Below are 22,895 nucleotides of genomic sequence, written 5' to 3'. Positions count from 1 at the left end.
ACCCGTGTTATCCTCTAAAATATAGATTGAATCCAAGATTAACTCACTATTTCAGTGTGGTTCTACATTACTACGTGATCCAAACCAGAAACCGCCCAGGATCTGGCCAACAAGTATGCGAAAAATGCGAAATTATGAGCCAGATGACGGCAAATACCAGACCTAACCCAAACCTAACCGGTGTTATCCTTTAAAATATAGATCGAATCCAGGACTCACTCACTGTTTCAGTGTGGTACCACATTACTGCGTAATACAAACCAGAAAACGCCCAGGATCTGGCCAACAAGTATGCGAAAAAGGCGAAAGCATGTGCCAGATGATGTCAAATACCAGACCTAACCCAAACCTAACCGGTGTTACGCTCTAATATATAGATCGAATCCAGGATTACTTCACTGTTTCAGTGCGGTACCACAATAATACCTGATCCAACCCAGAAACCGCCCAGGATCTGGCCAACAAGTATGCGAAAAATGCGAAAGTATGAGACAGATGATGGCAAATACCAGACCTAACCCATACCTAACCGGTGTTACGCTCTAATATATAGATCGAATCCAGGATTACTTCACTGTTTCAGTGCGGCACCACACTACTACCTGATCCAACCCAGAAACCGTCCAGGATCTGGCCAACAAGTATGCGAAAAATGCGAAAGTATGAGACAAATGATGGCAAATACCAGACCTAACCCTGACCTAACCCGTGTTATCCTCTAAAATATAGATTGAATCCAAGATTAACTCACTATTTCAGTGTGGTTCTACATTACTACGTGATCCAAACCAGAAACCGCCCAGGATCTGGCCAACAAGTATGCGAAAAATGCGAAATTATGAGCCAGATGACGGCAAATACCAGACCTAACCCAAACCTAACCGGTGTTATCCTTTAAAATATAGATCGGACCCAGGATTAATTCACTGTTCAAGTGTTGTACCACATTACTACGTGATCCAACCCAGAAAAAGCCAGCATTTGGCCAACAATTATGCGAAAAAAGTGAAAGTATGAGCGAGATGATGGCGAATCCCAGACCTTACCCAGACCTTACCGGTGTTACCCTCTAATATATAGATCGTATCCAGGATTAATTCACTGTTTCAGTGTGGCATCACACTACTACGCGATCCAACCCAGAAAACGCCCAGGATCAGGCCTACAAGTAAGTGAAAAAGGCGAAAGTATGAGCCAGATGTTGGCAACTAACAGACCTAACCCTGACCTAACCGGTGTTATCCTCTAAAATATAGACTGAATCCAAGATTAACTCACTGTTTCAGTGTGGTTCTACATTACTACGTGATCCAAACCAGAAAACGCCCAGGATCTGGCCAACAAGTATGCCAAAAATTCGAAACTATGAGCCAGATGATGGCAAATACCAGACCTAACCCTGACCTAACCGGTGTTATCCTCTAAAATATAGATTGAATCCAGGTTTAACTCATGTGGCAGTGTGGTACCACATTACTACGTGATCCAAACCAGAAAACGCCCCGGATCAGGCCAACAAGTTGGCGAAAAAGGCGAAAGTATGCGGCAGACGTTGGCTAATACCAGAACTAACCCTGACCTAACCGGTGTTATCCTCTAAAATATAGATTGATTCCAGGATTAACTCACTGTTTCAGTGTGGTACCACATTACTACGTGATCCAAACCAGAAAACGACCTGGATCTGGCCAACAAGTTGGCGAAAAAGGCGAAAGTATGAGGCAGACGATGGCTAATACCAGACCTAACCCTGACCTAACCGGTGTTATCCTCTAAAATATAGATTGAATCCAAGATTAACTCACTGTTTCAGTGTGGTTCTACATTACTACGTGATCCAAACCAGAAAACGCCCAGGATCTGGCCAACAAGTATGCGAAATATGCGAAAGTATGAGCCAGATGATGGCAAATACCAGACCTAACCCAAACCTTACCGGTGTTATCCTTTAAAATATAGATCGGACGCAGGATTAATTCACTGTTCATGTGTGGTACCACATTACTACGTGATCCAACCCAGAAAAAGCCAGCATTTGGGCAACAATTATGCGAAAAAAGTGAAAGTATGAGCGAGATGTTGGCGAATCCCAGACCTTACCCAGACCTTACCGGTGTTACCCTCTAATATATAGATCGAATCCAGGATTAATCCACTGTTTCAGTGTGGCATCACACTACTACGCGATCCAACCCAGAAACCGCCCAGGATCTGGCCAACAAGTATGCGAAAAATGCGAAAGTATGAGACAGATGATGACAAATAACAGACCTAACCCAAACCTAACCGGTGTTACGCTCTAATATATAGATCGAATCCAGGATTACTTCACTGTTTCTGTGCGGTACCACACTACTACGTGACCCAAACCAGAACACGCCCAGGATCTGGCCAACAAGTATGCGAAAAATGCGAAAGCATGTGCCAGATGATGTCAAATACCAGACCTAACCCAAACCTAACCGGTGTTACGCTCTAATATATAAATCGGTTCCAGGATTACTTCACAGTTTCAGTGCGGTACCACAATAATACCTGATCCGACCCAGAAACCGCCCAGGATCTGGCCAACAAGTATGCGAAAAATGCGAAAGTATGAGACAGATGATGACAAATAACAGACCTAACCCAAACCTAACCGGTGTTACGCTCTAATATATAGATCGAATCCAGGATTACTTCACTGTTTCTGTGCGGTACCACACTACTACCTGATCCAACCCAGAAACCGTCCAGGATCTGGCCAACAAGTATGCGAAAAATGCGAAAGTATGAGACAGATGATGGCAAATACCAGACCTAACCCTGACCTAACCCGTGGTATCCTCTAAAATATAGATTGAATCCAAGATTAACCCACTATTTCAGTGTGGTTCTACATTACTACGTGATTCAAACCAGAAACCGCCCAGGATCTGGCCAACAAGTATGCGAAAAATGCGAAAGTATGAGCCAGATGATGGCAAATACCAGACCTAACCCAAACTTAACCGGTGTTACCCCCTAATATATAGATTGAATCCAGGATTGCTTCACTGTTTCAGTGCGGTACCACACTACTACCTGATCTAACCCAGAAAACGCCCAGGATCTGGCCAACAAGTATGCCAAAAATTCGAAACTATGAGCCAGATGGTGGCAAATACCAGACCTAACCCTGACCTAACCGGTGTTATCCTCTAAAATATAGATTGAATCCAGGTTTAACTCATGTGGCAGTGTGGTACCACATTACTACGTGATCCAAACCAGAAAACGCCCCGGATCAGGCAAACAAGTATGCGAAAAATGCGAAAGTATGCGGCAGACGTTGGCTAATACCAGAACTAACCCTGACCTAACCGGTGTTATCCTCTAAAATATAGATTGATTCCAGGATTAACTCACTGTTTCAGTGTGGTACCACATTACTACGTGATCCAAACCAGAAAACGCCCTGGATCTGGCCAACAAGTTGGCGAAAAATGCGAAAGTATGAGGCAGACGTTGGGTAATACCAGACCTAACCCTGACCTAACCGGTGTTATCCTCTAAAATATAGATTGATTCCAGGTTTAACACACTGTTTGAGTGTGGTGCCACATTACTACGTGATCCGACCAAGAAAAGGCCCAGGCTCAGGCCAACAAGTAGGTGAAAAATGCGAAAGTATGAGGCAGACGTTGGCTAATACCAGACCTAACCCTGACCTAACCGGTGTTATCCTCTAAAATATAGATTGCTTCCAGGTTTAACACACTGTTTGAGTGTGGTGCCACATTACTACGTGATCCGACCAAGGAAACGCCCAGGATCTGGCCAACAAGTAGGCGAAAAATGCGAAAGTATGAGACAGATGATGACAAATACCAGACCTAACCCTGACCTAACGGGTGTTATCCTCTAAAATATAGATTGAATCCAGGATTAACTCACTGTTTCAGTGTGGTACCATATTACTACGTGATCCAACCCAGAAAACGCCCAGGATCTGACCAACAAGTATGCGAAAAATGCGAAAGTATGAGCCAGATATTGGCAACTAACAGACCTAACCCTGACCTAACCGGTGTTATCTTCTAAAATATAGATTGAATCCAGGTATAACTCACTGTTTGAGTGTGGTACCACATTACTACGTGATACAAAGCAGAAATCGCCCTGGTTCCGGCGATCAAGTATGCGAAAAATGCGAAAGTATGAGCCAGATGATGGCGAATCCCAGACCTCACCCCGACCTAACTGGTGTTATCCTTTAAAATATAGATTGGACCCAGGATTAATTCAATGTTCAAGTGTGGTACCACATTACTACGTGAGCCAACCCAGAAAAAGCCAGCATTTGGCCAACAATTATGCGAAAAAAGTGAAAGTATGGGCGAGATCATGGCGAATCCCAGACCTTACCCAGATCTTACCGGTGTTATCCTCTAAAGTCGTGATCGGGCCCCGGTTTAACCCTCTGTTTCACTGTGGTACCACATTACTACGTTAGCCATACCAGTAAAAGCCCAAAATCACGCCACCATTTATACGAAATATGCGAGAGTATGGGCCAGATAATTTCAAATACCAGACCTAACCCAAACCTAACCGGTGTTACCCTCTAATATATAGATCGAATGCAGGATTAATCCCCTGTTTCAGTGTGGCATCACACTACTACGTGATCCAACCCAGAAAACGCCCAGGATCTGGCCAACAAGTATGCGAAAAATGCGAAAGTATGAGCCGGATGTTGGCAAATACCAGACCTAACCCTGACCTAACCGGTGTTATCCTCTAAAACATAGATTGAATCCAGGTTTAACTCACTGTTGCAGTGTGGAACCACATTACTGCCTGATCCAAACCAGAAAACGCCCAGGATCTGGCCAACAAGTATGCGAAAAATGCGAAAGTATGAGCCAGATGACGGCAAATACCAGACCTAACCCAAACCTAACCGGTGTTACCCTCTAATAAATAGATCGAATCCAGGATTAATTCGCTGTTTCAATGTGGCATCACACTACTACGTGATCCAACCCTGAAAACGCCCTGGATCTGGCGAAAAAGTATGCGAAAAATGCGAAAGTGTTGAGCCAGATGATGGAAAATACCAGACCTAACCCTGACCTAACCGGTGTTATCCTCTAAAATATAGATTGAATCCTGGTTTAACCCTCTGTGTCAGTGTAGTACCACAATACTACGTGATCCAACCCAGAAAACGCCCAGGATCAGGCCAACAAGTATGCGGAAAAGGCGAAAGTAAGAGCCGGATGATGGCAAATACCAGACCTAACCCAAGCCTAACCGGTGTTATCCTCTAAAATATAGATTGAATCCAGGTTTAACTCACTGTTGCAGTGTGGAACCACATTACTACGTAACCCAAACCGGAAAACGCCCAGGATCTGGCCCACAAGTATGCAAAAAATGCGAAAGTATGAGCCAGATTATTGCAAATACCAGACCTAACCCCGACCTAACCGGTGTTATCCTCTAAAATATAGATAGAATCCAAGATAAACTCACTGTTTCAGTGCGGTACCACACTACTACCTGATCCAACCCAGAAAACGCCCAGGATCTGGCCAAGAAGTATGGGAAAAATGCGAAAGTATGAGCCAGATGATTGCAAATACCAGACCTAACCCTGACCGAACCGGTGTTATCCACTAAAATATACATTGAATCCAAGACTAACTCACTGTTTCAGTGTGATACCACATTACAATGTGATCCAAACCCGAAAACGCCCAGGATCTGGCCAACAAGTATGCGAAAAATGCGAAAGTATGAGCCAGATGATGGCAAATCCCAGACCTCACCCCGACCTAACCGGAGTTATCCTTTAAAATATAGATCGGACCCAGGATTAATTCACTGTTCAAGTTTGGTACCACATTACTACGTGACCCAACCCAGAAAAAGCCAGCATTTGGCCAACAATTATGCGAAAAAAGAGAAAGTATGAGCGAGATGATGGCGAATCCCAGACCTTACCCAGACCTTAACGGTGTTATCCTCTAATGAATTGATCGGGCCCCGGTTTAACCTGCTGTTTCATTGTGGTACCACATTACTACGTGAGCCATACCAGAAAAAGCCCAGGATCTGGCCAACATTTATGCGAACTATGCGAAAGTATGGGCCAGATAATATCAAATACCAGACCTAACCCAAACCTAACCGGTGTTACCCTCTAATATAAAGATCGAATCCAGGATTCATTCACTGTTTCAGTGTGGCATCACACTAGTACGCGATCCAACCCAGAAACCGCCCAGGATCTGGCCAACAAGTATGCGAAAAATGCGAAAGTATGAGACAGATGGTGGCAAATACCAGACCTAACCCAAACCTAACCGGTGTTACGCTCTAATATATAGATCGAATCCAGGATTACTTCACTGTTTCAGTGCGGTACCACACTAGTACGCGATCCAACCCAGAAACCGCCCAGGATCTGGCCAACAAGTATGCGAAAAATGCGAAAGTATGAGACAGATGATGGCAAATACCAGACCTAACCCTGACCTAACCGGTGTTATCCTCTAAAATACAGATTGAATCCAGGTTAAACTCACTGCTGCAGTGTGGAACCACATAACAATGTGAACGAAACCAGAAAACGCCCAGGATCTGGCCAACAAGTATGCGAAGAATGCGAAAGTATGAGCCAGATCTTGGCAACTAAGAGACCTAACCCTGACCTAACCGGTGTTATCCTCTAAAATATAGATTGAATCCAAGATTAACTCACTGTTTCGGTGTGGTTCTACATTACTACGTGATCCAAACCAGAAAACGCCCAGGATCTGGCCAACAAGTATGCGAAATATGTGAAAGTATGAGCCAGATGATGGCAAATACCAGACCTAACCCAAACCTAACCGGTGTTATCCTTTAAAATATAGGTCGAATCCAGGATTAACTCACTGTATCTGTGTGGTACCTCATTACTACGTGATGCGAACTAGAAAACGCCCTGGATCTGGCCAACAAGTTGGCGAAAAATGCGAAAGTGTTGAGCCAGATGATGGAAAATACCAGACCTAACCCTGACCTAACCGGTGTTATCCTCTAAAATATACATTGAATCCAAGACTAACTCACTGTTTCAGTGTGATACCACATTACAATGTGATCCAAACCCGAAAACGCCCAGGATCTGGCCAACAAGTATGCGAAATATGCGAAAGTATGCGGCAGACGTTGGCTAATACCAGAACTAACCCTGACCTAACCGGTGTTATCCTCTAAAATATAGATTGATTCCAGGATTAACTCACTGTTTCAGTGTGGTACCACATTACTACGTGAGCCATACCAGTAAAAGCCCAGAATCAGGCCAACAATTATACGAAATATGCGAAGGTATGGGCCAGATAATTTCAAATACCAGACCTAACCCAAACCTAACCGGTGTTACCCTCTAATATATAGATCGAATCCAGGATTAATCCAGTGTTTCAGTGTGGCATCACACTACTACGCGATCCAACCCAGAAAATGCCCAGGATCAGGCCAACAAGTAAGTGAAAAAGGCGAAAGTATGAGCCAGAAGATGGCAAATATCAGACCTAACCCTGATCTAAGCAGTGTTATCCTCTAAAATATATATTGAATCCAGGTTTAACTCACTGTTGCAGTGTGGTACCACATTACTACGTGACCCAAACCAGAAAACGCCCATGGTCTGGCCAACATGTATGCGAAAAATGCGAAAGCATGTGCCAGATGATGTCAAATACCAGACCTAACCCAAACCTAACCGGTGTTACGCTCTAATATATAGATCGAATCCAGGATTACTTCACTGTTTCAGTGCGGTACCACATTACTACGTGAGCCAACCCAGAAAAAGCCAGCATTTGGCCAACAATTATGCGAAAAAAGTGAAAGTATGGGCGAGATGATGGCGAATCCCAGACCTTACCCAGATCTTACCGGTGTTATCCTCTAAAGTCGTGATCGGGCCCCGGTTTAACCCGCTGTTTCATTGTGGTACCACATTACTACGTTAGCCATACCAGTAAAAGCCCAAAATCAGGCCAACATTTAAACGAAATATGCGAGAGTATGGGCCAGATAATTTCAAATACCAGACCTAACCCAAACCTAACCGGTGTTACCCTCTAATATATAGATCGAATGCAGGATTAATCCGCTGTTTCAGTGTGGCATCACACTACTACGTGATGCAAACCAGAAAACGCCCTGGATCTGGCCAAAAAGTATGCGAAAAATGCGAAAGTGTTGAGCCAGATGATGGATAATACCAGACCTAACCCTGACCTAACCGGTGTTATCCTCTAAAATATAGATTGAATCCTGGTTTACCCTTTGTGCAAGTGTGGTACCTCATCACTACGTGATCCAACCCAGAAAACGCCCAGGATCAGGCCCACAAGTATGCAAAAAATGCGAAAGTATGAGCCAGATTATTGCAAATACCAGACCTAACCCCGACCTAACCGGCGTTATCCTCTAAAATATAGATAGAATCCAAGATAAACTCACTGTTTCAGTGCGGTACCTCACTACTACCTGATCCAACCCAGAAAACGCCCAGGATCTGGCCAAGAAGTATGGGAAAAATGCGAAAGTATGAGCCAGATGATTGCAAATACCAGACCTAACCCTGACCGAACCGGTGTTATCCTCTAAAATATACATTGAATCCAAGCCTAACTCACTGTTTCAGTGTGATACCACATTACAATGTGATCCAAACCCGAAAACGCCCAGGATCTGGCCAACAAGTATGCGAAAAATGCGAATGTATGAGCCAGATGATGGCAAATACCAGACATAACCCAAACCTAACGGGTGGTACCCTCTAATATATAGATCGCATCCAGGATTAACTCACTGTATCTGTGTGGTACCTCATTACTACGTGATGCAAGCTAGAAAACGCCCATGATCTGGCCAACAAGTTTGCGAAAAATGCGAAAGCATGAGCCAGATGATGGCAAATACAAGACCTAACCCAAACCTAACCGGTGTTACCCGCTAATATATAGATCGAATCCAGGATTACTTCACTGTTTCAGTGCGGTACCACACTACTACCTGATCTAACCCAGAAAACGCCCAGGATCTGGCCAACAAGTATGCCAAAAATTCGAAACTATGAGCCAGATGATGGCAAATACCAGACCTAACCCTGACCTAACCGGTGTTATCCTCTAAAATATAGATTGAATCCAGGTTTAACTCATGTGGCAGTGTGGTACCACATTACTACGTGATCCAAACCAGAAAACGCCCCGGATCAGGCCAACAAGTATGCGAAAAATGCGAAAGTATGAGGCAGACGTTGGCTAATACTAGACCTAACCCTGACCTAACCGGTGTTATCCTCTAAAATATAGATTGATTCCAGGATTAACTCACTGTTTCAGTGTGGTACCACATTACTACGTGATCCAAACCAGAAAACGCCCCGGATCTGGCCAACAAGTTGGCGAAAAATGCGAAAGTATGAGCCAGATGATGGCAAATCCCAGACCTCACCCCGACCTAACCGGAGTTATCCTTTAAAATATAGATCGGACCCAGAATTAATTCACTGTTCAAGGTTGGTACCACATTACTACGTGACCCAACCCAGAAAAAGCCAGCATTTGGCCAACAATTATGCGAAAAAAGAGAAAGTATGAGCGAGATGATGGCGAATCCCAGACCTTACCCAGACCTTAACGGTGTCATCCTCTAATGAATTGATCGGGCCCCGGTTTAACCTGCTGTTTCATTGTGGTACCACATTACTACGTGAGCCATACCAGAAAAAGCCCATGATCTGGCCAACATTTATGCGAAATATGCGAAAGTATGGGCCAGATAATATCAAATACCAGACCTAACCCAAACCTAACCGGTGTTACCCTCTAATATAAAGATCGAATCCAGGATTCATTCACTGTTTCAGTGTGGCATCACACTAGTACGCGATCCAACCCAGAAAACGCCCTGGATCAGGCCAACAAGTAAGTGAAAAAGGCGAATGTATGAGCCAGATGTTGGCAAATACCGGACCTAACCCTGACCTAACCGGTGTTATCCTCTAAAATATAGATTGAATCCAGGATTAACTCACTGTTTCAGTGTGGTACCACATTACTATGTGACCCATACCAGAAAACGCCCAGGATCTGGCCAACAAGTATGCGAAAAATGCGAAAGTATGAGCCAGATGATGGCAAATACAAGACCTAACCCAAACCTAACCGGTGTTACCCGCTAATATATAGATCGAATCCAGGATTACTTCACTGTTTCAGTGTGGTACCATATTACTACGTGACGCAAACTAGAAAACGCCCAGGATCTGGCCAACAAGTATGCGAAAAATGCGAAAGTATGAGCCTGATGATGGCAAATACCAGACCTAACCCTGACCTAACCGGTGTTATCCTCTAAAATCTAGATTGAATCCTGGCTTAACCCACTGTTTCAGTGTGGCACCACATTACTACGTGATCCAACCCAGCAAACGCCCAGGATCAGGCCAACAAGAAGGTGAAAAAGGCGAAAGTATGAGCCAGATAATGGCAAATACCAGACCTAATCCTGACCAAACCGGTGTTATCCTATGAAATATAGATTGAATCCAGGTTTAACTCATTGTTGCAATGTGGCACCACAGTACTACGTGACCCATACCAGAAAACGCCCAGGATCTGGCCAACAAGTATGCGAAAAATGCGAAAGTATGGGTCAGATAATGGCAAATACCAGACCTTACCCAGATCTTACCGGTGCTATCCTCTAAAGAGTTGATCGGGCCCCGGTTTAACCCGCCGTTTCATTGTGGTACCACATTACTACGTGAGCCATACCTGTAAAAGCCCAGAATCAGGCCAACATTTATACGAAATTTGCGAAGGTATGGGCCAGATAATTTCAAATACCGGACCTAACACAAACCTAACCGGTGTTACCCTCTAATATATAGATCGAATCCAGGATTAATCCAGTGTTTCAGTGTGGCATCACACTACTACGCGATCCAACCCAGAAAATGCCCAGGATCAGGCCAACAAGTATGTGAAAAAGGCGAAAGTATGAGCCAGAAGATGGCAAATACCAGACCTAACCCTGATCTAAGCTGTGTTATCCTCTAAAATATATATTGAATCCAGGTTTAACTCACTGTTGCAGTGTGGTACCACATTACTACGTGACCCAAACCAGAAAACGCCCAGGATCTGGCCAACAAGTATGCGAAAAATGCGAAAGCATGTGCCAGATGATGTCAAATACCAGACCTAACCCAAACCTAACCGGTGTTACGCTCTAATATATAGATCGAATCCAGGATTACTTCACTGTTTCAGTGCGGTACCACACTACTACCTGATCCAACCCAGAAACCGCCCAAGATCTGGCCAACAATTATGCGAGTAATGAGAAAGTATGAGACAGATGATGGCAAATACCAGACCTAACCCTGATCTAAGCTGTGTTATCCTCTAAAATATATATTGAATCCAGGTTTAACTCACTGTTGCAGTGTGGTACCACATTACTACGTGACCCAAACCAGAAAACGCCCAGGATCTGGCCAACAAGTATGCGAAAAATGCGAAAGCATGTGCCAGATGATGTCAAATACCAGACCTAACCCAAACCTAACCGGTGTTACGCTCTAATATATAGATCGAATCCAGGATTACTTCACTGTTTCAGTGCGGTACCACACTACTACCTGATCCAACCCAGAAAACGCCCAGGATCTGGCCAACAAGTATGCGAAAAATGCGAAAGTATGAGCCAGATGTTGGCAACTAACAGACCTAACCCTGACCTAACCGGTGTTATCCTCTAAAATATAGATTGAATCCAAGATTAACTCACTGTTTCAGTGTGGTTCTACATTACTACGTGATCCAAACCAGAAAACGCCCAGGATCTGGCCAACAAGTATGCGAAATATGCGAAAGTATGAGCCAGATGATGGCAAATACCAGACCTAACCCAAACCTAACCGGTGTTATCCTTTAAAATATAGGTCGGACCCAGGATTAATCCACTGTTTCAGTGTGGCATCACACTACTACGCGATCCAACCCAGAAAACGCCCAGGATCAGGCCAACAAGTAAGTGAAAGAGGCGAAAGTATGAGCCAGATGATGGCAAATACCAGACCTAACCCTGACCTAACCAGTGTTATCCTTTACAATATAGATTGAATCCAAGACTAACCCACTGTTTCTGTGTGATACCACATTACAATGTGATCCAAACCAGAAAACGCCCAGGATCTGGCCAACAAGTAGGTGAAAAATGCGAAAGTATGAGACAGATGATGGCAAATACCAGACCTAACCCTGACCAGCCGCTGTTATCCTCTAAAATATAGATTGAATCCAGGATTAACTCACTGTTTCAGTGTGGTACCATATGACTACGTGATCTAAACCAGAAAACGGCCAGAATCTGGCCAACAAGTATGCGAAAAATACGAAAGTATGAGCCAGATGATGGCAAATACCAGACCTAACCCAAAGCTAACCGGTGTTACCGTCTCATATATAGATCGAATCCAGGATTACTTCACTGTTTCAGTGCGGTACCACCCTACCACCTGATCTAACCCAGAAAACGCCCAGGATCTGGCCAGCAAGTCTGCGAAAAATGCGAATGTATGAGCCAGATGATGGCAAATACCAGACCTAACCCAAACCTAACCGGTGGTACCCTCTAATATATAGATCGAATCCAGGATTAACTCACTGTATCTGTGTGGTACCTCATTACTACGTGATGCAAGCTAGAAAACGCCCATGATCTGGCCAACAAGTTTGCGAAAAATGCGAAAGCATGAGCCAGATGATGGCAAATACAAGACCTAACCCAAACCTAACCGGTGTTACCCGCTAATATATAGTTCGAATCCAGGATTACTTCACTGTTTCAGTGCGGTACCACACTACTACCTGATCCAACCCAGAAAACGCCCAGGATCTGGCCAACAAGTATGCCAAAAATTCGAAACTATGAGCCAGATGATGGCAAATACCAGACCTAACCCTGACCTAACCGGTGTTATCCTCTAAAATATAGATTGAATCCAGGTTTAACTCATGTGGCAGTGTGGTACCACATTACTACGTGATCCAAACCAGAAAACGCCCCGGATCAGGCCAACAAGTATGCGAAAAATGCGAAAGTATGAGGCAGACGTTGGCTAATACTAGACCTAACCCTGACCTAACCGGTGTTATCCTCTAAAATATAGATTGATTCCAGGATTAACTCACTGTTTCAGTGTGGTACCACATTACTACGTGATCCAAACCAGAAAACGCCCCGGATCTGGCCAACAAGTTGGCGAAACATGCGAAAGTATGAGCCAGATGATGGCAAATCCCAGACCTCACCCCGACCTAACCGGTGTTATCCTTTAAAATATAGATCGGACCCAGGATTAATTCACTGTTCAAGGTTGGTACCACATTACTACGTGACCCAACCCAGAAAAAGCCAGCATTTGGCCAACAATTATGCGAAGAAAGAGAAAGTATGAGCGAGATGATGGCGAATCCCAGACCTTACCCAGACCTTAACGGTGTTATCCTCTAATGAATTGATCGGGCCCCGGTTTAACCTGCTGTTTCATTGTGGTACCACATTACTACGTGAGCCATACCAGAAAAAGCCCAGGATCTGGCCAACATTTATGCGAAATATGCGAAAGTATGGGCCAGATAATATCAAATACCAGACCTAACCCAAACCTAACCGGTGTTACCCTCTAATATAAAGATCGAATCCAGGATTCATTCACTGTTTCAGTGTGGCATCACACTAGTACGCGATCCAACCCAGAAATCGCCCTGGATCAGGCCAACAAGTAAGTGAAAAAGGCGCATGTATGAGCCAGATGTTGGCAAATACCGGACCTAACCCTGACCTAACCGGTGTTATCCTCTAAAATATAGATTGAATCCAGGATTAACTCACTGTTTCAGTGTGGTACCACATTACTACGTGACCCATACCAGAAAACGCCCAGGATCTGGCCAACAAGTATGCGAAAAATGCGAAAGTATGAGCCAGATGATGGCAAATACAAGACCTAACCCAAACCTAACCGGTGTTACCCGCTAATATATAGATCGAATCCTGGATTACTTCACTGTTTCAGTGTGGTACCATATTACTACGTGACGCAATCTGGAAAACGCCCAGGATCTGGCCAACAAGTATGCGAAAAATGCGAAAGTATGAGCCTGATGATGGCAAATACCAGACCTAACCCTGACCTGACCGGTGTTATCCTATGAAATATAGATTGAATCCAGGTTTAACTCATTGTTGCAATGTGGCACCACATTACTACGTGACCCATACCAGAAAACTCCCAGGATCTGGCCAACAAGTATGCGAAAAATGCGAAAGTATGAGTCAGAAAATGGCAAATACCAGACCTAACCCTGACCTAACCGGTGTTATCCTGTAAAATCTACATTGAATCTTGGTTTAACCCACTGTTTCAGTGTGGTACCACATTACTACGTGATCCAACCCAGCAAACGCCCAGGATCAGGCCAACAAGAAGGTGAAAAAGGCGAAAGTATGAGCCAGATAATGGCAAATACCAGACCTAATCCTGACCAAACCGGTGTTATCCTATGAAATATAGATTGAATCCAGGTTTAACTCATTGTTGCAATGTGGCACCACATTACTACGTGACCCATACCAGAAAACGCCCAGGATCTGGCCAACAAGTATGCGAAAAATGCGAAAGTATGGGTCAGATAATGGCAAATACCAGACCTTACCCAGATCTTACCGGTGCTATCCTCTAAAGAGTTGATCGGGCCCCGGTTTAACCCGCCGTTTCATTGTGGTACCACATTACTACGTGAGCCATACCTGTAAAAGCCCAGAATCAGGCCAACATTTATACGAAATTTGCGAAGGTATGGGCCAGATAATTTCAAATACCGGACCTAACACAAACCTAACCGGTGTTACCCTCTAATATATAGATCGAATCCAGGATTAATCCAGTGTTTCAGTGTGGCATCACACTACTACGCGATCCAACCCAGAAAATGCCCAGGATCAGGCCAACAAGTATGTGAAAAAGGCGAAAGTATGAGCCAGAAGATGGCAAATACCAGACCTAACCCTGATCTAAGCTGTGTTATCCTCTAAAATATATATTGAATCCAGGTTTAACTCACTGTTGCAGTGTGGTACCACATTACTACGTGACCCAAACCAGAAAACGCCCAGGATCTGGCCAACAAGTATGCGAAAAATGCGAAAGCATGTGCCAGATGATGTCAAATACCAGACCTAACCCAAACCTAACCGGTGTTACGCTCTAATATATAGATCGAATCCAGGATTACTTCACTGTTTCAGTGCGGTACCACACTACTACCTGATCCAACCCAGAAACCGCCCAAGATCTGGCCAACAATTATGCGAGTAATGAGAAAGTATGAGACAGATGATGGCAAATACCAGACCTAACCCTGATCTAAGCTGTGTTATCCTCTAAAATATATATTGAATCCAGGTTTAACTCACTGTTGCAGTGTGGTACCACATTACTACGTGACCCAAACCAGAAAACGCCCAGGATCTGGCCAACAAGTATGCGAAAAATGCGAAAGCATGTGCCAGATGATGTCAAATACCAGACCTAACCCAAACCTAACCGGTGTTACGCTCTAATATATAGATCGAATCCAGGATTACTTCACTGTTTCAGTGCGGTACCACACTACTACCTGATCCAACCCAGAAAACGCCCAGGATCTGGCCAACAAGTATGCGAAAAATGCGAAAGTATGAGCCAGATGTTGGCAACTAACAGACCTAACCCTGACCTAACCGGTGTTATCCTCTAAAATATAGATTGAATCCAAGATTAACTCACTGTTTCAGTGTGGTTCTACATTACTACGTGATCCAAACCAGAAAACGCCCAGGATCTGGCCAACAAGTATGCGAAATATGCGAAAGTATGAGCCAGATGATGGCAAATACCAGACCTAACCCAAACCTAACCGGTGTTATCCTTTAAAATATAGGTCGGACCCAGGATTAATCCACTGTTTCAGTGTGGCATCACACTACTACGCGATCCAACCCAGAAAACGCCCAGGATCAGGCCAACAAGTAAGTGAAAGAGGCGAAAGTATGAGCCAGATGATGGCAAATACCAGACCTAACCCTGACCTAACCAGTGTTATCCTTTACAATATAGATTGAATCCAAGACTAACCCACTGTTTCTGTGTGATACCACATTACAATGTGATCCAAACCAGAAAACGCCCAGGATCTGGCCAACAAGTAGGTGAAAAATGCGAAAGTATGAGACAGATGATGGCAAATACCAGACCTAACCCTGACCAGCCGCTGTTATCCTCTAAAATATAGATTGAATCCAGGATTAACTCACTGTTTCAGTGTGGTACCATATGACTACGTGATCTAAACCAGAAAACGGCCAGAATCTGGCCAACAAGTATGCGAAAAATACGAAAGTATGAGCCAGATGATGGCAAATACCAGACCTAACCCAAAGCTAACCGGTGTTACCGTCTCATATATAGATCGAATCCAGGATTACTTCACTGTTTCAGTGCGGTACCACCCTACCACCTGATCTAACCCAGAAAACGCCCAGGATCTGGCCAGCAAGTCTGCGAAAAATGCGAATGTATGAGCCAGATGATGGCAAATACCAGACCTAACCCAAACCTAACCGGTGGTACCCTCTAATATATAGATCGAATCCAGGATTAACTCACTGTATCTGTGTGGTACCTCATTACTACGTGATGCAAGCTAGAAAACGCCCATGATCTGGCCAACAAGTTTGCGAAAAATGCGAAAGCATGAGCCAGATGATGGCAAATACAAGACCTAACCCAAACCTAACCGGTGTTACCCGCTAATATATAGTTCGAATCCAGGATTACTTCACTGTTTCAGTGCGGTACCACACTACTACCTGATCCAACCCAGAAAACGCCCAGGATCTGGCCAACAAGTATGCCAAAAATTCGAAACTATGAGCCAGATGATGGCAAATACCAGACCTAACCCTGACCTAACCGGTGTTATCCTCTAAAATATAGATTGAATCCAGGTTTAACTCATGTGGCAGTGTGGTACCACATTACTACGTGATCCAAACCAGAAAACGCCCCGGATCAGGCCAACAAGTATGCGAAAAATGCGAAAGTATGAGGCAGACGTTGGCTAATACTAGACCTAACCCTGACCTAACCGGTGTTATCCTCTAAAATATAGATTGATTCCAGGATTAACTCACTGTTTCAGTGTGGTACCACATTACTACGTGATCCAAACCAGAAAACGCCCCGGATCTGGCCAACAAGTTGGCGAAACATGCGAAAGTATGAGCCAGATGATGGCAAATCCCAGACCTCACCCCGACCTAACCGGTGTTATCCTTTAAAATATAGATCGGACCCAGGATTAATTCACTGTTCAAGGTTGGTACCACATTACTACGTGACCCAACCCAGAAAAAGCCAGCATTTGGCCAACAATTATGCGAAGAAAGAGAAAGTATGAGCGAGATGATGGCGAATCCCAGACCTTACCCAGACCTTAACGGTGTTATCCTCTAATGAATTGATCGGGCCCCGGTTTAACCTGCTGTTTCATTGTGGTACCACATTACTACGTGAGCCATACCAGAAAAAGCCCAGGATCTGGCCAACATTTATGCGAAATATGCGAAAGTATGGGCCAGATAATATCAAATACCAGACCTAACCCAAACCTAACCGGTGTTACCCTCTAATATAAAGATCGAATCCAGGATTCATTCACTGTTTCAGTGTGGCATCACACTAGTACGCGATCCAACCCAGAAATCGCCCTGGATCAGGCCAACAAGTAAGTGAAAAAGGCGCATGTATGAGCCAGATGTTGGCAAATACCGGACCTAACCCTGACCTAACCGGTGTTATCCTCTAAAATATAGATTGAATCCAGGATTAACTCACTGTTTCAGTGTGGTACCACATTACTACGTGACCCATACCAGAAAACGCCCAGGATCTGGCCAACAAGTATGCGAAAAATGCGAAAGTATGAGCCAGATGATGGCAAATACAAGACCTAACCCAAACCTAACCGGTGTTACCCGCTAATATATAGATCGAATCCTGGATTACTTCACTGTTTCAGTGTGGTACCATATTACTACGTGACGCAATCTGGAAAACGCCCAGGATCTGGCCAACAAGTATGCGAAAAATGCGAAAGTATGAGCCTGATGATGGCAAATACCAGACCTAACCCTGACCTGACCGGTGTTATCCTATGAAATATAGATTGAATCCAGGTTTAACTCATTGTTGCAATGTGGCACCACATTACTACGTGACCCATACCAGAAAACTCCCAGGATCTGGCCAACAAGTATGCGAAAAATGCGAAAGTATGAGTCAGAAAATGGCAAATACCAGACCTAACCCTGACCTAACCGGTGTTATCCTGTAAAATCTACATTGAATCTTGGTTTAACCCACTGTTTCAGTGTGGTACCACATTACTACGTGATCCAACCCAGCAAACGCCCAGGATCAGGCCAACAAGAAGGTGAAAAAGGCGAAAGTATGAGCCAGATAATGGCAAATACCAGACCTAATCCTGACCAAACCGGTGTTATCCTATGAAATATAGATTGAATCCAGGTTTAACTCATTGTTGCAATGTGGCACCACATTACTGCGTGACCCATACCAGAAAACGCCCAGGATCTGGCCAACAAGTATGCGAAAAATGCGAAAGTATGAGTCAGAAAATGGCAAATACCAGACCTAACCCAAACCTAACCGGTGTTACGCTCTAATATATAGATCGAATCCAGGATTACTTCACTGTTTCAGTGCGGTACCACACTACTACCTGATCCAACCCAGAAACCGCCCAAGATCTGGCCAACAAGTATGCGAGTAATGAGAAAGTATGAGACAGATGATGGCAAATACCAGACCTAACACTGACCTAACCGGTGTTATCCTCTAAAATATAGATTGAATCCAAGGCTAACCCACTGTTTCAGTGTGATTTACCACATTACAATGTGAACCAAACCAGAAAACGCCCAGGATCTGGCCAACAAGTATGCGAAAAATGCGAAAGTATGAGCCAGATGTTGGCAACTAACAGACCTAACCCTGACCTAACCGGTGTTATCCTCTAAAATATAGATTGAATCCAAGATTAACTCACTGTTTCAGTGTTGTTCTACATTACTACGTGATCCAAACCAGAAAACGCCCAGGATCAGGCCAACAAGTAAGTGAAAAAGGCGAAAGTATGAGCCAGATGATGGCAAATACCAGACCTAACCCTGACCTAACCAGTGTTATCCTTTAAAATATAGATTGAATCCAGACTAACCCACTGTTTCAGTGTGATACCACATTACAATGTGATCCAAACCAGAAAACGCCCAGGATCTGGCCAACAAGTAGGTGGAAAATGCGAAAGTATGAGCCAGATGATGGCAAATACAAGACCTAACCCAAACCTAACCGGTGTTACCCGCTAATATATAGATCGAATCCAGGATTACTTCACTGTTTCAGTGCGGTACCACACTACTACCTGATCCAACCCAGAAAACGCCCAGGATCTGGCCAACAAGTATGCCAAAAATTCGAAACTATGAGCCAGATGATGGCAAATACCAGACCTAACCCTGACCTAACCGGTGTTATCCTCTAAAATATAGATTGAATCCAGGTTTAACTCATGTGGCAGTGTGGTACCACATTACTACGTGATCCAAACCAGAAAACGCCCCCGATCAGGCCAACAAGTATGCGAAAAATGCGAAAGTATGAGGCAGACGTTGGCTAATACTAGACCTAACCCTGACCTAACCGGTGTTATCCTCTAAAATATAGATTGATTCCAGGATTAACTCACTGTTTCAGTGTGGTACCACATTACTACGTGATCCAAACCAGAAAACGCCCCGGATCTGGCCAACAAGTTGGCGAAAAATGCGAAAGTATGAGCCAGATGATGGCAAATCCCAGACCTCTCCCCGACCTAACCGGAGTTATCCTTTAAAATATAGATCGGACCCAGGATTAATTCACTGTTCAAGGTTGGTACCACATTACTACGTGACCCAACCCAGAAAAAGCCAGCATTTGGCCAACAATTATGCGAAAAAAGAGAAAGTATGAGCGAGATGATGGCGAATCCCAGACCTTACCCAGACCTTAACGGTGTTATCCTCTAGTGAATTGATCGGGCCCCGGTTTAACCTGCTGTTTCATTGTGGTACCACATTACTACGTGAGCCATACCAGAAAAAGCCCAGGATCTGGCCAACATTTATGCGAAATATGCGAAAGTATGGGCCAGATAATATCAAATACCAGACCTAACCCAAACCTAACCGGTGTTACCCTCTAATATAAAGATCGAATCCAGGTTTAACTCACTGTTGCAGTGTGGTACCACATTACTACGTGACCCAAACCAGAAAACGCCCAGGATCTGGCCAACAAGTATGCGAAAAATGCGAAAGCATGTGCCAGATGATGTCAAATACCAGACCTAACCCAAACCTAACCGGTGTTACGCTCTAATATATAGATCGAATCCAGGATTACTTCACTGTTTCAGTGCGGTACCACACTACTACCTGATCCAACCCAGAAACCGCCCAAGATCTGGCCAACAATTATGCGAGTAATGAGAAAGTATGAGACAGATGATGGCAAATACCAGACCTAACACTGACCTAACCGGTGTTATCCTCTAAAATATAGATTGAATCCAAGACTAACCCACTGTTTCAGTGTCATACCACATTACAATGTGAACCAAACCAGAAAACGCCCAGGATCTGGCCAACAAGTATGCGAAAAATGCGAAAGTATGAGCCAGATGTTGGCAACTAACAGACCTAACCCTGACCTAACCGGTGTTATCCTCTAAAATATAGATTGAATCCAAGATTAACTCACTGTTTCAGTGTGGTTCTACATTACTACGTGATCCAAACCAGAAAACGCCCAGGATCTGGCCAACAAGTATGCGAAATATGCGAAAGTATGAGCCAGATGATGGCAAATACCAGACCTAACCCAAACCTAACCGGTGTTATCCTTTAAAATATAGGTCGGACCCAGGATTAATCCACTGTTTCAGTGTGGTATCACACTACTACGCGATCCAACCCAGAAAACGCCCAGGATCAGGCCAACAAGTAAGTGAAAGAGGCGAAAGTATGAGCCAGATGATGGCAAATACCAGACCTAACCCTGACCTAACCAGTGTTATCCTTTAAAATATAGATTGAATCCAGGATTACTTCACTGTTTCAGTGTGGTACCATATTACTACGTGACGCAATCTGGAAAACGCCCAGGATCTGGCCAACAAGTATGCGAAAAATGCGAAAGTATGAGCCTGATGATGGCTAATACCAGACCTAACCCTGACCTAACCGGTGTTATCCTATGAAATATAGATTGAATCCAGGTTTAACTCATTGTTGCAATGTGGCACCACATTACTACGTGACCCATACCAGAAAACGCCCAGGATCTGGCCAACAAGTATGCGAAAAATGCGAAAGTATGAGTCTGAAAATGGCAAATACCAGACCTAACCCTGACCTAACCGGTGTTATCCTCTCAAATCTACATTGAATCCTGGTTTAACCCACTGTTTCAGTGTGGTACCACATTACTACGTGATCCAACCCAGCAAACGCCCAGGATCAGGCCAACAAGAAGGTGAAAAAGGCGAAAGTATGAGCCAGATAATGGCAAATACCAGACCTAATCCTGACCAAACCGGTGTTATCCTATGAAATATAGATTGAATCCAGGTTTAACTCATTGTTGCAATGTGGCACCACATTACTACGTGACTCATACCAGAAAACGCCCAGGATCTGGCCAACAAGTATGCGAAAAATGCGAAAGTATGAGTCAGAAAATGGCAAATACCAGACCTAACCCTGACCTAACCGGTGTTATCCTCTAAAATATAGATTCAATCCAGGTTTAACTCACTGTTGCAGTGTGGTGCCACATTACTACGTGATACAAACCAGAAACCGCCCAGGATCTGGCCAACAAGTATGCGAAAAATGCGAAAGCATGTGCCAGATGATGTCAAATACCAGACCTAACCCAAACCTAACCGGTGTTACGCTCTAATATATAGATCGAATCCAGGATTACTTCACTGTTTCAGTGCGGTACCACACTACTACCTGATCCAACCCAGAAACCGCCCAAGATCTGGCCAACAAGTATGCGAGTAATGAGAAAGTATGAGACAGATGATGGCAAATACCAGACCTAACACTGACCTAACCGGTGTTATCCTCTAAAATATAGATTGAATCCAAGGCTAACCCACTGTTTCAGTGTGATACCACATTACAATGTGAACCAAACCTGAAAACGCCCAGGATCTGGCCAACAAGTATGCGAAAAATGCGAAAGTATGAGCCAGATGTTGGCAACTATCAGACCTAACCCTGACCTAACCGGTGTTATCCTCTAAAATATAGATTGAGTCCAGGATTAACTCACTGTTTCAGTGTGGTACCACATTACTACGTGATCCAAACCAGAAAGAGCCAGCATTTGGCCAACAATTATGCGAAAAAAGTGAAAGGATGGGCGAGATGATGGCGAATCCCAGACCTTACCCAGATCTTACAGGTGTTATCCTCTAAAGTCGTGATCGAGCACCGGTTTAACACGCTGTCTCATTGTGGTACCACATTACTACGTTAGCCATACCAGTAAAAGCCCAAAATCAGGCCAACATTTATACGAAATATGCGGGAGTCTTTGCCAGATGATGGCAAATACCAGACCTAACCCAAACCTAACCGGTGTTACCCTCTAACATATAGATCGA

The sequence above is a fragment of the Colletes latitarsis genome, unplaced genomic scaffold, assembly GCF_051014445.1.
Source record: "Colletes latitarsis isolate SP2378_abdomen unplaced genomic scaffold, iyColLati1 scaffold0021, whole genome shotgun sequence".
In the NCBI taxonomy this organism is placed as follows: Eukaryota; Metazoa; Arthropoda; class Insecta; order Hymenoptera; family Colletidae; genus Colletes; species Colletes latitarsis.
This window is presented reverse-complemented; position numbering follows the sequence as displayed.